Source organism: Mirounga leonina, unplaced genomic scaffold, assembly GCF_011800145.1.
Source record: "Mirounga leonina isolate KUSES-001 unplaced genomic scaffold, KU_Mleo_1.0 Mir_115, whole genome shotgun sequence".
Classification (NCBI taxonomy): domain Eukaryota; kingdom Metazoa; phylum Chordata; class Mammalia; order Carnivora; family Phocidae; genus Mirounga; species Mirounga leonina.
This window is the reverse complement of record NW_023270268.1, coordinates 22,554,247-22,566,855: the sequence shown is the minus strand read 5'-3', so window position 1 is coordinate 22,566,855 and position 12,609 is coordinate 22,554,247. Positions and strand designations below refer to the sequence as shown.

General features: G+C 38.1%; 1 pseudogene; it reads left to right on the top strand.

Moving 5' to 3' along the window:
* The first annotated feature begins 8,723 nt into the window (after nucleotides 1-8,723).
* LOC117999306 lies at nucleotides 8,724-11,962 on the top strand (annotated as a pseudogene).
* Nucleotides 11,963-12,609: the final 647 nt, after the last annotated feature.

Genomic DNA, 12,609 nt, shown 5'->3' with positions numbered 1-12,609 from the left:
TGAAAGGGGAGAGATCATGACTAACACCAAGGAAATAGAAACAATTATTAGAAATTATTATCAACACTATATGCCAATAAACTGAGCAATCTGGATGAAATGGAGGCCTTCCTGGAAACGTATAAGCTGCCAAGACTGAAACAGGAAGAAATTGACAACCTGAATAGGCCAATAACCAGTAACGAGATTGAAGCAGTGATCGAAAACCTCCCAAAAAACAAGAGTCCAGGGCCTGATGGATTCCCTGGGGAATTCTACCAAACATTCAAAGAAGAAATAATACCTATTCTACTGAAGCTGTTTCAAAAAATAGAAACAGAAGGAAAACTTCCAAACTCATTCTATGAGGCCAGCATTACCTTAATCCCCAAACCAGGCAAAGACCCCATCAAAAAGGAGAATTTCAGACCGATATCCCTGATGAATATGGATTCCAAAATCCTCAACAAAATCCTAGCTAATAGGATCCAGCAATACATTAAAAGGATCATCCACCATGACCAAGTGGGATTTATCCCCAGGATGCAAGGGTGGTTCAACATTCGCAAATCAATCAATGTGATAGAACACATTAATAAGAGGAGGGAGAAGAACCATATGGTCCTCTCAATTGATGCGGAAAAAACATTTGAGAAAATACAACATCCTTTCCTGATTAAAACTCTCCAGAGTATAGGGATAGAGGGAACATTCCTCAAGCTCATAAAACCCATCTATGAAAAACCCACAGCAAATATCATCCTCAATGGGGAAAAGCTGAGAGTCTTTCTCTTAAGATCAGGAACACAACAAGGGTGCCCACTCTCACCACTGTTATTCAACATAGTACTAGAAGTCCTAGCAACAGCAAACAGACAACAAAAAGAAATAAAAGGTATTCAAATTGGCAAAGAAGAAGTCAAACTCTCTCTTTTCACAGATGACATGATACTTTATGTGGAAAACCCAAAAAACTCCACCCTCAAATTACTAGAACTGATCCAGCAATTCAGTAATGTGGCAGGATACAAAATCAATGCACAGAAATCAGTTGCTTTCTTATACACTAACAACGCAACTGTTGAAAGAGAAATTAAAGAAACGATTCCATTTACAATAGCACCAAAAACCATAAGATACCTCGGAATAAACCTAACCAAAGAGGTAAAGGATCTATACTCTAGGAACTACAAAACACTCATGAAAGAAATTGAAGAAGACACAAAAAGATGGAAAAATATTCCATGCTCATGATCGGAAGAATAAACATTGTTAAAATGTCTATGCTACCCAGAGCAATCTATACCTTCAATGCCATCCTGATCAAAATTCCAATGACATTCTTCAAAGTGCTGGAACAAACAATCGTAAAATTTGTATGGAATCAGAAAAGACCCTGAATCACCAAGGAGATGTTGAAAAAGAAAAACAAAGCTGGGGGCATCACGTTGCCCGATTTCAAGCTATATTACAAAGCTGTGATCACCAAGACAGCATGGTACTGACATAAAAACAGACATACAGACCAATGGAACAGAATAGAGAACCCAGATATGGACCCTCAACTCTATGGTCAAATAATCTTTGACAAAGCAGGAAAAAACATGCAATGGAAAAAAGACAGTCTTTTCAATAAATGGTGCTGGGAAAATTGGACAGCCACATGCAGAAGAATGAAACTCAACCATTCTCTAACACCATTCACAAAGATGAACTCAAAGTGGATGAAAGACCTCAATGTGAGACAGGAATCCATCAAAATCCTAGAGGAGAACATAGGCAGTAACCTCTTTGACATCACCCACAGCAACTTCTTTCAAGATACATCTCCAAAACCTAGTGAAACAAAAGCAAAAATGAACTTTTGGGACTTCATCAAGATAAAAAGCTTCTGCACAGCAAAGGAAACAGTCAACAAAACAAAGAGGCAACCCACAGAATGGGAGAAGATATTTGCAAATGACACTACAGATAAAGGGCTGGTATCCAAAATCTATAAAGAACTTCTCAAACTCAACACCCAAAAAACAAATAAGTCAAAAAGTGGGCAGAAGAGATGAATGGATGCTTCTCTGAAGAAGACATACAAATGGCTAACAGACACATGAAAAAATATTCATCATCATTAGCCATCAGGGAAATTCAAATCAAAACCACACTGAGATACCACTTTACACCAGTTAGAATGGTAAAAATGGACGGGGAAAGAAACAACAAATGTTGGAGAGGTTGTGGAGAAAGGGGAACTCTCTTACACTGTTGGTGGGAATGCAAGTTGGTACAGCCACTTTGGAAAACAGTGTGGAGGTTCCTCAAAAATATAAAAATAGAGCTACCCTATGACCCACCAATTGCACTACTGGGTATTTACCCCAAAGACACAGATGTAGTGAAAAGAAGGTCCATATGCACCCCAATGTTCATAGCAGCAATGTCTGCAATAGCCAAACTGTGGAAAGAGCCCACATGCCCTTCAACAGATTAATGGATAAAGAAGATGTGGTCCATATATACAATGGAATATTACTCAGCCATCAGAAAAGATGAATACCCAACTTTTACATCAACATGGATGGGACTGGAGATTATGCTAAGTGAAATAAGTCAAGCAGAGAAAGTCAATTATCATATGGTTTCACTTATTTGTGGAACATAAGGAATAACATGGAGGACATTAAGAGAAGGAAGGGAAAATGGGCGGGGGGAATTGGAGGGAGAGATGAACCATGAGAGACTATGGACCTAAGAAACAAACAGGGTTTTAGAGGGGAGGGGGGAGGGGGGATTGGTTAGCCCGGTGATGGGTATTAAGGAGGGAATGTACTGCATGGAGCACTGGGTGTTATACGAAAACAATGGATTGTGGATCACTACATCAAAAACTAATGATGTATTGTATGGTGACTAACATAATAAAATTGAAAAAAAATTACAGGTGAAAAGAAATTAATAAATTAGAAGAATAAACTAAATAAAAACCCTAAGTGAAACAAGAAGGATAATAAATTTAAAAAATGAACAAAAACCATGGAAACTACATTTAGATGCTCCATATTACATCTAATTAAAATTCCAGAGGGAGAGACTAGAGAGAATAGGGAAGAGGTAATGGCTGTTCCCATTATTCCGAGATTTTTGAAGAGCAGAAGAAAGATTTGATTCCTTAGATGAAAAGGCATACTGGGTCCCAAGTAGTACAAATAAAGGTAAATTCATGACAAAATATCATTTAAGGGGAGGTGCCGGAGTGGCTCAGTTGGTTAAGTGTCCGACTCTTGATCTCAGCTCAGGTCATGCTCTCAGGGTCGTGAGATTAAGCTCCCGTTGGGCTCCAAGCTGGGCATGGAGTCTGCTTGAGATTCTCTCTCCCTTTTTCTCTACCCTCCCCCCACACTCTCTCTCTCAAATAAATAAATAAATCTTTAAAATATATAATCTAAAACTGCAGAACATCGATAGCAAAAGAAAGCCTTAAAAGCTCCCAGAGAGAAAAATTACCTAGAATAGGAAGATAATCATACTGACATAAATTCTATTCAACGACAATAGATGTTATGACATGCTGGAGCAGGCCTGCACCAGCTCAAAAAGCTGGTCATCAAAATTCTGGGAATCTTGTGAGCCACTCATTAAAATGTCAGTAGCTTGAAATAACCATGTTGGGAATATTTATACCACAAAAACTGACAAATGCTACAAATCAGGATTCTTTCCTCAACCTCCAGAAATCATTTACCAAAACATTACTGAATAAATATCAGAGATAATAAAAATCTCCAAAATACTGATGGAACATGGATCCTAATATCCTATACTACTTCAAACCATCATTTGAGACAGAGGGGGAAAAGAAAGCATTTCCAACCTAACTGAGACTAACAAACTCTTTTATCCACAGATCCATGCCAAAAGAAATACTAAAAGCTATACTTGGGTAGGAAAAGAATAAAGCCAGAGGTAAGGAATAAAGAAATCAGCAAACTATATTCTTAAATGCAAACAAGTATTAATGATAAAAGAGTATAAATAAATTTATATTTAAAAACGTGGAATCAAAATCGTTTGCAATAACGTGGAAGAAAACAATAACAGTAATCAAGGGGATGTTGGAGGGATGTTTAATAGGCTAAAACTTTGTTGTTAAGGAAGAGGATAAAGCAATTGATTAATTTTTAGACTTTGTTATAAAAAGCTTACTATGTTTGAGAATACGTTGGAGATAGCCTAACATATAGCACATGCTTAATACATATTTGCTGCATCTACCAACAAAGAAATGAAATCTTTCTTATTTTTCCTGAGTTTAGGAAACAGCACTATAGAAAATAATGAAGGATTGAACGCATCATATTCTGTACAAGTATAAAATGATATTAAGATGTGCTGTTCATGGGGTGCCTGGGTGGCTCAGTTGTTAAGCATCTGCCCTCGGCTCAGGTCATGGTCGCAGGGTCCTAGGATCAAGCCCCGCATCTGGCTCCCTGCTCAGCAGGAAGCCTGCTTCTCCCTCTCCCACTCCCCCTGCTTGTGCTCCCTCTCTCCCTGTGTCTCTGTCAAATAAATAAATAAAATCTTTAAAAAAAAAAAAAAAGACTTGCTGTTCATTATAGCCAAAAGAGATATGAACATTTAACATCATAACCATCTGGACATGAAATTATGATAACATGCAATCTTGGTCATTGTATTCAGTTTCAACTTGTTCTATTCCTCTGCCATGTCTACATCTCTGAGATGGACTATAAGAGCCTGCTATTCTCTCAAAACAAAATAGTTCTCAGAACATCATGGATCTGATTTTTTTCTTTACCAACCATACTTTAAGTAGTTCTATACAGGATGAGAATTTTTGGCATTGCTGATCCATTTCCATTCAAGATGTACAGAAATATAATTGTCTCTGTACCAGATTCTGATAACATGAATTCTCCTAGTCAATTATTCTTTCCTAGAATTATACATTTAATAATGCTGAGATTAAAAAGGGATCTAGAGGGAAAAAAATAGTTGGGGAGTAGGATACAGAGGCAGAAAGTGCTTTTGAGTGGATTTGATTAATTCCCCTGTAACTTGGGTTTTTTTTAACCTTCATACAAAAGATAAATTTGCTATGGGATATACCATCACCAACAAAGAAATGCAGGGTAATAGAAAATATTGTCCTGCAGTTATTCTGAATTCTGATTTCCTCTTATGAGCTTTCTCATCTATATTATAATGCCTTTAATTTAAAGCATATTTAATAATATTTAATAAGAATAGACTCTGCAAAGTTCTCATTGAAAGCATCAGCTATTGCCCTGTCCTTGCCCCATCCAGCAGTTCCTTACAACCAGGGTGACCCAGTTTGCCTGGGATATTCCCAGCATATGACTCTTATTTGGCATAAGTATTAATAATGCCTCAGTGCACACTCAGAAGTGTCCTCATTTAGACAATAAATTTTATGGTCACCCTCCTTATGAGCACACAGTTATGCCTCTCCCAGATCAATTGTAGAGAGAAGTAGATTAATATTACTGAGTGCTTGCTTTCATTAAGTAAGTTAGTCACTAGGTTAGACACTGTGTAAGTTATTTCAGTTACATCTCAGCACTACCACAGAAGGTAAGTAATATTTATTACCAACTTAGAGATGAGGAAAGTAATGTTCACAGAGTCTGAAGTGGCCACAAACCTATTATATCTTATGAATGGCTAAGTAAGGATCAGAATCCAGGTCCAAAGTCAAACCAGTGCTCTTCCTCCTGCACCACCTTCCCAATGAAGGAAAATGGATCAGAATGTCAACATCTACCCCTGTGAAATTTGGAAAATCTGTTAGTGCTCACTACCAGAAGGCAAAGACACCAGGCATTCATTGGAATTCAATTTTGGGTGGCCATCTGTGGGAGACAATGTGCAAAGATTTCCACAAACAATTTCTCTGGTCCATGCCAATACCTCTTATCCAGCAGTGGAGTCTGTTGCCCCTCCCTTAAATCTGGGCTGGTCCTGGGACTGGCTTTGACCAGTAGAATGTAGCAAACTTGATACTGCCAGTTCCAAGCCTAGGTCTTAAGAAGACTGGAAACTTCCCTTTTGCTTTCTTGCTACCTTGAGCCAACATGTAAAGAACTCCAGGCTATCCTATGGAAAAAGAGACCACATGAAGAGAAAGGCCAGTGGAGGAAAATTGAAACAATCCAGCTGACAGGCATCACCAATGCTCCCAACATGTGAGTGAAGTCATGTTGGACTTATAACCTCTCCCGGCCCCAGATGAACACAGCGGCATGAGTGAACTTGACCATCTCTGCTAAATCCTGCCAGGATTTCTTGACCCATAGAATTGTAAGCAGTGAATGTGTATTGCTTTAAGATACTGAGATTTGGAGAGGTTTGTGATAGATACCTGATAAACCATGTCTTTCCCCACCTCCTTATCTCTATTACTCTACTGCACACCAGATCTCATCTTTCTGAGTCTTTTAGGAAGCCAGGAAATGATGCCTAGGAAAGGCTGGCCTGGAACCAAAATGGACCAGTAGGCTTATCTCCTGTCAACATTTCCCAAGCCAGCCAATGGCCTCAGATAAAATTCTAAGGATTTCCCCATTTCTGCTTTATTTTGCTATACCTCTACCTCATAATTCCAAGGCCACTATCATATCCAGTTTTGTTCTTCCCTCAAGGGCCCTAAAACTACAATTTTCATATGGCTATTTTTTAGCCTAAGGAAGATCTGTAAATGTGTGTGTGTATATATCTGTGTGCATGTACAGTTTTCATTTATATTTCCTAGATCTCAAATAAGTCAAAATTACATTTAATTCTATATATGGTTGATTCATACAACATAAATGTCTAATCTCTTAATATGTCTCCCAGTGTCAATTAATAATGTGCCAATTTCCAATAAGAAGCCCCTTTTATTTCTCTATAAAAAATTCTTTAATCCAATTTGATTCATTCAGTAGTCACAATATGAATATGGTACATTGACCTGAAGAGCTTATTCAGTATTTTAAGAGATCTCAACTGTTGCCAATGGCAACCAGAGAATCAGCTTGACATCTCAGACTATAAAAACCTTACAGTCCATCTATATGATGAGCCCAGCAGAGAACTGGGAGGTTTATGACATTTTAATCATTGATAATTTGGGTTGTTGCTGATGAGAAGACTTTTTGATGTGAGGAACTTGGAAAGGGTTCCAAAGAGAATTGCCAAGGTAATTAAAACAGCCTTGTAAATTGGTTTGAAGAATATGCCAGGCTATCAAAACGACCATCAGCCTATCTGACCCTCCCCTCCCTGGCCACCCCATCTATTCATCAGATGTTCTCAGCCTTAATTGAAATTGACAACACAGTGATGACAAAAATGTTCTATGGCTCATGCAGCACATACTACTTCATAATCCCATACAGAATGTGACAATAAATAATGAGATAGATCATTTATGCCCTGCAGACTTCTGAAAGTTTTAGGCAGCTTATGTTAAAAGTGCAATGAGAATAATGCACAAAATTAATATAAAGCAATAGCCAGGCTTGGGCATTTTAAAATGCATAAGAGAGGAAGTAAAGGAGGAGAACTTAAACCCCCCAAAAAATGCTAAATAAAGAAATATAGGCTATATGGATATAAGTATAGCCTTGACTATATAGCATGGAGAAGAGGTGGTGGGAAGAGAAAGGAAAAATACACTCACAGTGAGATATCCTGGGGAGATAGGAGGAAAAGAAAGTGGAGGCAGAGTACCAAAATACACTGGGTCCCAGTCTCCATAAAGTGCACTGTTCTAAAACTTCCAAGTGTCTCATTTAATCTTCACAGGAATTGATAAAAAAAAAAAAAAAAAAAGGTGATTCCCAGAGCCCTAGTGACTTACCCCAAGTCTCACAACCAGAAAGTATCCAAGCTATATGTCCAACCTAAGCCATATGACTCCAAAACCAATATTCCTTCTTCCCAAACATTCTCAGTCAACAAGGAATTCATTCAAGGGTACTAAGCAATAAGATAAATAGTTCTATGCAAAGCAATTCTTTCACCCATGTAAAGGTGTTCCTTATGGGTCTATTTTCAGAGGAAAAGTATGCTCCAGTGGTAAGACATTTGTATACAGTGATTAGGGGAAGAGGATACAGAGTAGGCAAAGAAAATTTGAATCCCAGTAGCATCACTTCCTAGCTGTGTGACCTTTAGCAATATACTACACCTCTTGGAGTTTCTCTGTCAGAGAAGTGAGAACCATTATGACTAGTTGATTAAATGGTGAAAGGATGACATAAAATAACATGATGCAAACTGCCTGGCATAGAGTTCTGAACACAGTAGAACATAATAAATGTAAACTACAATAATCTGTTTTCACCCCAATATCTATAAGTATTAAGCTAAAATGGCCAATGATTTTATTGAAGTATATACAGGTAAAATGACATGCTCTCTGGGATTTGCTTCAAAATACTTTAGCTTAAATAGGGAGGTGAGGGGAGTATTATGTGAGAATAGAGAAAACAAAACCAACAAATGTTAATGACTGTTGAAATTAGGTGAAACTGGTACAGTGAGTTCATTATACTATTCTCTCTACTTTTGTGTATATTTAAATTCTTCCACAATAAAAAGTTTTGGAAAATGTTCATGGTTAGTACCTAAAGGACACACATATGTTGGCTGAAAATTACCAGGACTAAACACTAAGAAAAAGATAAGACTGAATTCAGTGGAAGCCTGGCCTCTTCTCAGGCCTCATGGATCTGCTCCAGGCCTGGAATGAGTACACTCTTAAACCCAAGCTGTGCAGCATGATATTGGAAAGGGATGACACTGTCCTTCGGAAGTTTGAAGATAGAAATTACCAATCTCCAGAGCTAAAGCTAATTATTTTCCCAACATCATCATCTTGGTTTACCTTCTCCCCATTTGTATCCATTGGCATCATCCAGCATTTTTATTCTTTCTGTTCCTACTACGGACCCCTCCCCCCAAAAAGACACAGCTTGCCTGTCCCTATAAACATCCTTCTACCTGCCCAGGATTACAGCCAAAGTTTCTAAAGCAGGTCTTTCCCAAAACTCCTGCAAATGATCTTTTCTCAATGGCTTTGAATATTTGCAATACATTTCTTGAGTTAAACAAAGTAACATCTTTTAAAGGCATATGTACTTTTAAGAAGGAAAACACACTGTTACCCATTTGTATAAATTAATTGATCATAAATTAAACAGCATGAGAGTCCAGAGTGTGGAGATTGTGGAAAGGAGAATGTGTTCAGAAAGAGGAGGTCATATTGAGAGGCAAATTTCAGTTTAGTTCTACTATGCTTCCCCAAAACTGTCTTGTGTCTATAACCTGTACTCTCGCTCCTTACCAAGACTTACCTGTGCATTGTCACATAATAGTCCACTTTCTGTTTTCTGAGCTAGATAATAATGACCAGCGTATACTTGGTAAGGTAAAAATGACTAACACACGGGGGCATCTGGGTGGCTCAGTCGTTAAGTGTCTGACTTCGGCTCAGGTCATGATCCCAGGGTCCTGGGATAGAGCCCCACATCGGGCTCCCTGCTTGGCGGGAAGCCTGCTTCTACCTCTCCCATTCCCACTGCTTGTGTTCCTGCTCTCACTATCTCTCTCTCTGTCAAATAAATAAATAAAATCTTTAAAAAAAAATGGCTAACACAGTATACATACGAAGATGGGAACCTCCTAGGGAGACGTTGGGCCCATGGATTAAAAACATAGTACCTAAGAAAAGATAGAAAACAATTGGTCCTCTAATTCATTCATCAGTGGCATGAGATAAAATGCTAGACTTTTATCTGTGCATTTGTTTTCTGAAATTAGATTGGACTATGAAGGTGCAGCCCTTCACCAGCTAATTTTACCTCTTCATTTTACCATGTCAATGTGTCACTATACAGCCATATGGGAACTCATCTTAACAAAGTAGAATTTTTTTTTAAAGATTTTATTTATTTGACAGAGAGAGACACAGCGAGAGAGGGAACACAAGCAGGGGGAGTGGGAGAGGGAGAAGCAGGCTTCCCTCTAAGCAGGGAGCCCGATGCAGGGCTCAATCCCAGGACCCTGGGATCATGACCTGAGCCGAAGGCAGACGCTTAACAACTGAACCACCCAGGCGCCCCAACAAAGTAGAATTTAATGTATCCCGTTCCCTTTAACATTTTCTCACAAGCATGAGTAGTGACAGGACTAGTATTTCTAGAACCTCTGTAATGATTTGCAGCCAATAGAACAATATCATTATTTCAGATTCATCCAAATTCTGCAATTTATTCAGTCATTGTCTCTGGCTCTTTGCATAAGTAGACTGAAGATATTTGTTTCCAGTTAAATTCTTTTATGAAATTTGAAATTATTTTCAGTATTAGTGATATCTTTCTTTGGGAAATCAACAGCTTAATGACAAAGAAAAAATTTAGCTAAACATCGTCTTACTTAGAGATTTCAGCCACAAAAAAAGGTTTATTTATTTATTTACTTATTTATTACCAACCCAACCCACCCATTCTCTATCCCTTTTTTATTTTTTTTTATTTAAATTCAATTAGCCAACACACAATACATCTTTAGTTTCAGATATAGTATTCAACAATTCATCAGTTGCATATAACACCCAGTGCTCATCACATCTCTATCCCTTCTTTTAGATAGAAGCCATAAAAGGTCAAGTCAAAGCATTGTATTAAGAAACAAGGGAGCGGGCGCCTGGGTGGCTCAGTTGGGTAAGCGACTGCCTTTGGCTCAGGTCATGATCCTGGAGTCCCAGGATTGAGTCCCACATCGGGCTCCCTGCTCAGCGGGGGGTCTGCTTCTCCCTCTGACCCTCTTCCCTCTCGTGCTGTCTCTCATTCTCTCTCTCAAATAAATAAATAAAATCTTAAAAAAAAAAAAAAAAAGAAAGAAAGAAACAAGGGAGCTTGGACTTAGAACACACATGGCCAGAGACACTGCCAACCAGGAACTTGGAGCAGATCAGAGGCAGTGAATAATAGTTCTTCAAGTCTGCAATAAGAAATGGCATCCAACAAACCAAAAAGCAGACTCCTAACTATAGAGAACAAACTGATGGTTAAAGAGTACACTTATCTTGACGAGCACTGAGTAATATATGGAATTGTTGAATGACTATATTGTACACCTGAAAAAATATAACACTGTATATTAACTATACTGAAATTAAAATAATTTTTTTTAATGTCATCTGATTGGGACGCCTGGTTGGCTCATTGGTTAAGCATCTGCCTTTGGCTCAGATCATGGTCTCAGAGTCCTGGGCTAAAGTCCTGCATTGGGCTCCTTGCTCAGCAGGGAGCCTGCTTCTCCCTCTGCCTGCAGCTCCCCCTGCTTGTGCTCGCGCTTGCTTTTTCGCTCTTTCTCTCTCTCTTACAAATAAATAAATAAAATCTTTTAAAAATAAAAAAAAAAATCTTAAATGGCATCCAATTAAACTACATTGCAAAAAATGGGAAACAGAATGGAAAGAGTAAAACATGGAAGAGGCAGAATCTGAAGAATCTTGGTGGAAAAAGTACTGGACCGACAGGAATGGGAAGATGGAGTATTTCCTGCAGTGGAAGGGACTTACTGACAATGCCAACAATACTTGTGAACCTGAAGAAAATTTAGATTGTCCAGAGTTAATTGAAGCATTTATTAATTCTCAAAAAGCTGATAGAGAAAAAAAACCTTTATCTGACAGTGAATGTAATAATAGCAAATCAAAGAAAAGAGATGCTGCTGACAAACCAGTCTTGATCCTGAAACAATTAGTGCCACAGACAGCAGTGGTGAATTAATGTTTGTCATGACGTGGAAAGATTCAGATGAGGCAGAGCTGGTGCTGGCAAAAGAGGCAAATATGAAGTGTTCTCAAATTGTAATTGCTTTTTATGAAGAGACTTGGCACTCTTATGTGGAAGACAAAGCTCAAGAATTGTTTCCATGGCTATATATATATTCATAGCCTTATATATAATCTGGGTCTTGGCTTTTTATATTCATTAGTGTGAAGATATAACAACAGTCTAATGAAAATCAAGTTTGATATGTTTGTTGTGAAGTATTATTGGGGGAGTCATAGGGGAGCTTTTTTGCATCTATAGCAATGATTGTGGATCTTTGGGGGTTTTCTGTAACCTGCTTTTTTTTTTTCAAGTTTTTATTTAAGTTCCAGTTAGTTAATATACACTGTAATATTAGTCAGGTATAGAATTTAGTGATTAATCACTTACATACAACACCCAGTGCTCTGATGAGTGCCCCCTTTAAGCCCCATCCCCTATTCCCCCCCACTCCACCGACCTCCCCTCTGGTAACCCGCAGTTTGTTCTCTATAGTTAAGAGTCTGTTTCTTGGTTTGCTTCTTTCTCTCTTTTTTCTTTTTCCATTTGCTCTTTTGTTTTGTTTCTTAAATTCCACATTTGAGTGAAATCATATGGTATTTGTCTTTCTCTGACAGACTTACTTCACTTAGCATAATACCCTCTAGTTCCATCCACATTGCTGCAAATGGCAAGACTTCATTCTTTTTGATAGCTGAGTAATATTCCATTGTACATATGTACCACTTCTTTATCCTTTCATCAGTTGATGGATGTTTGTCCTCTTTCC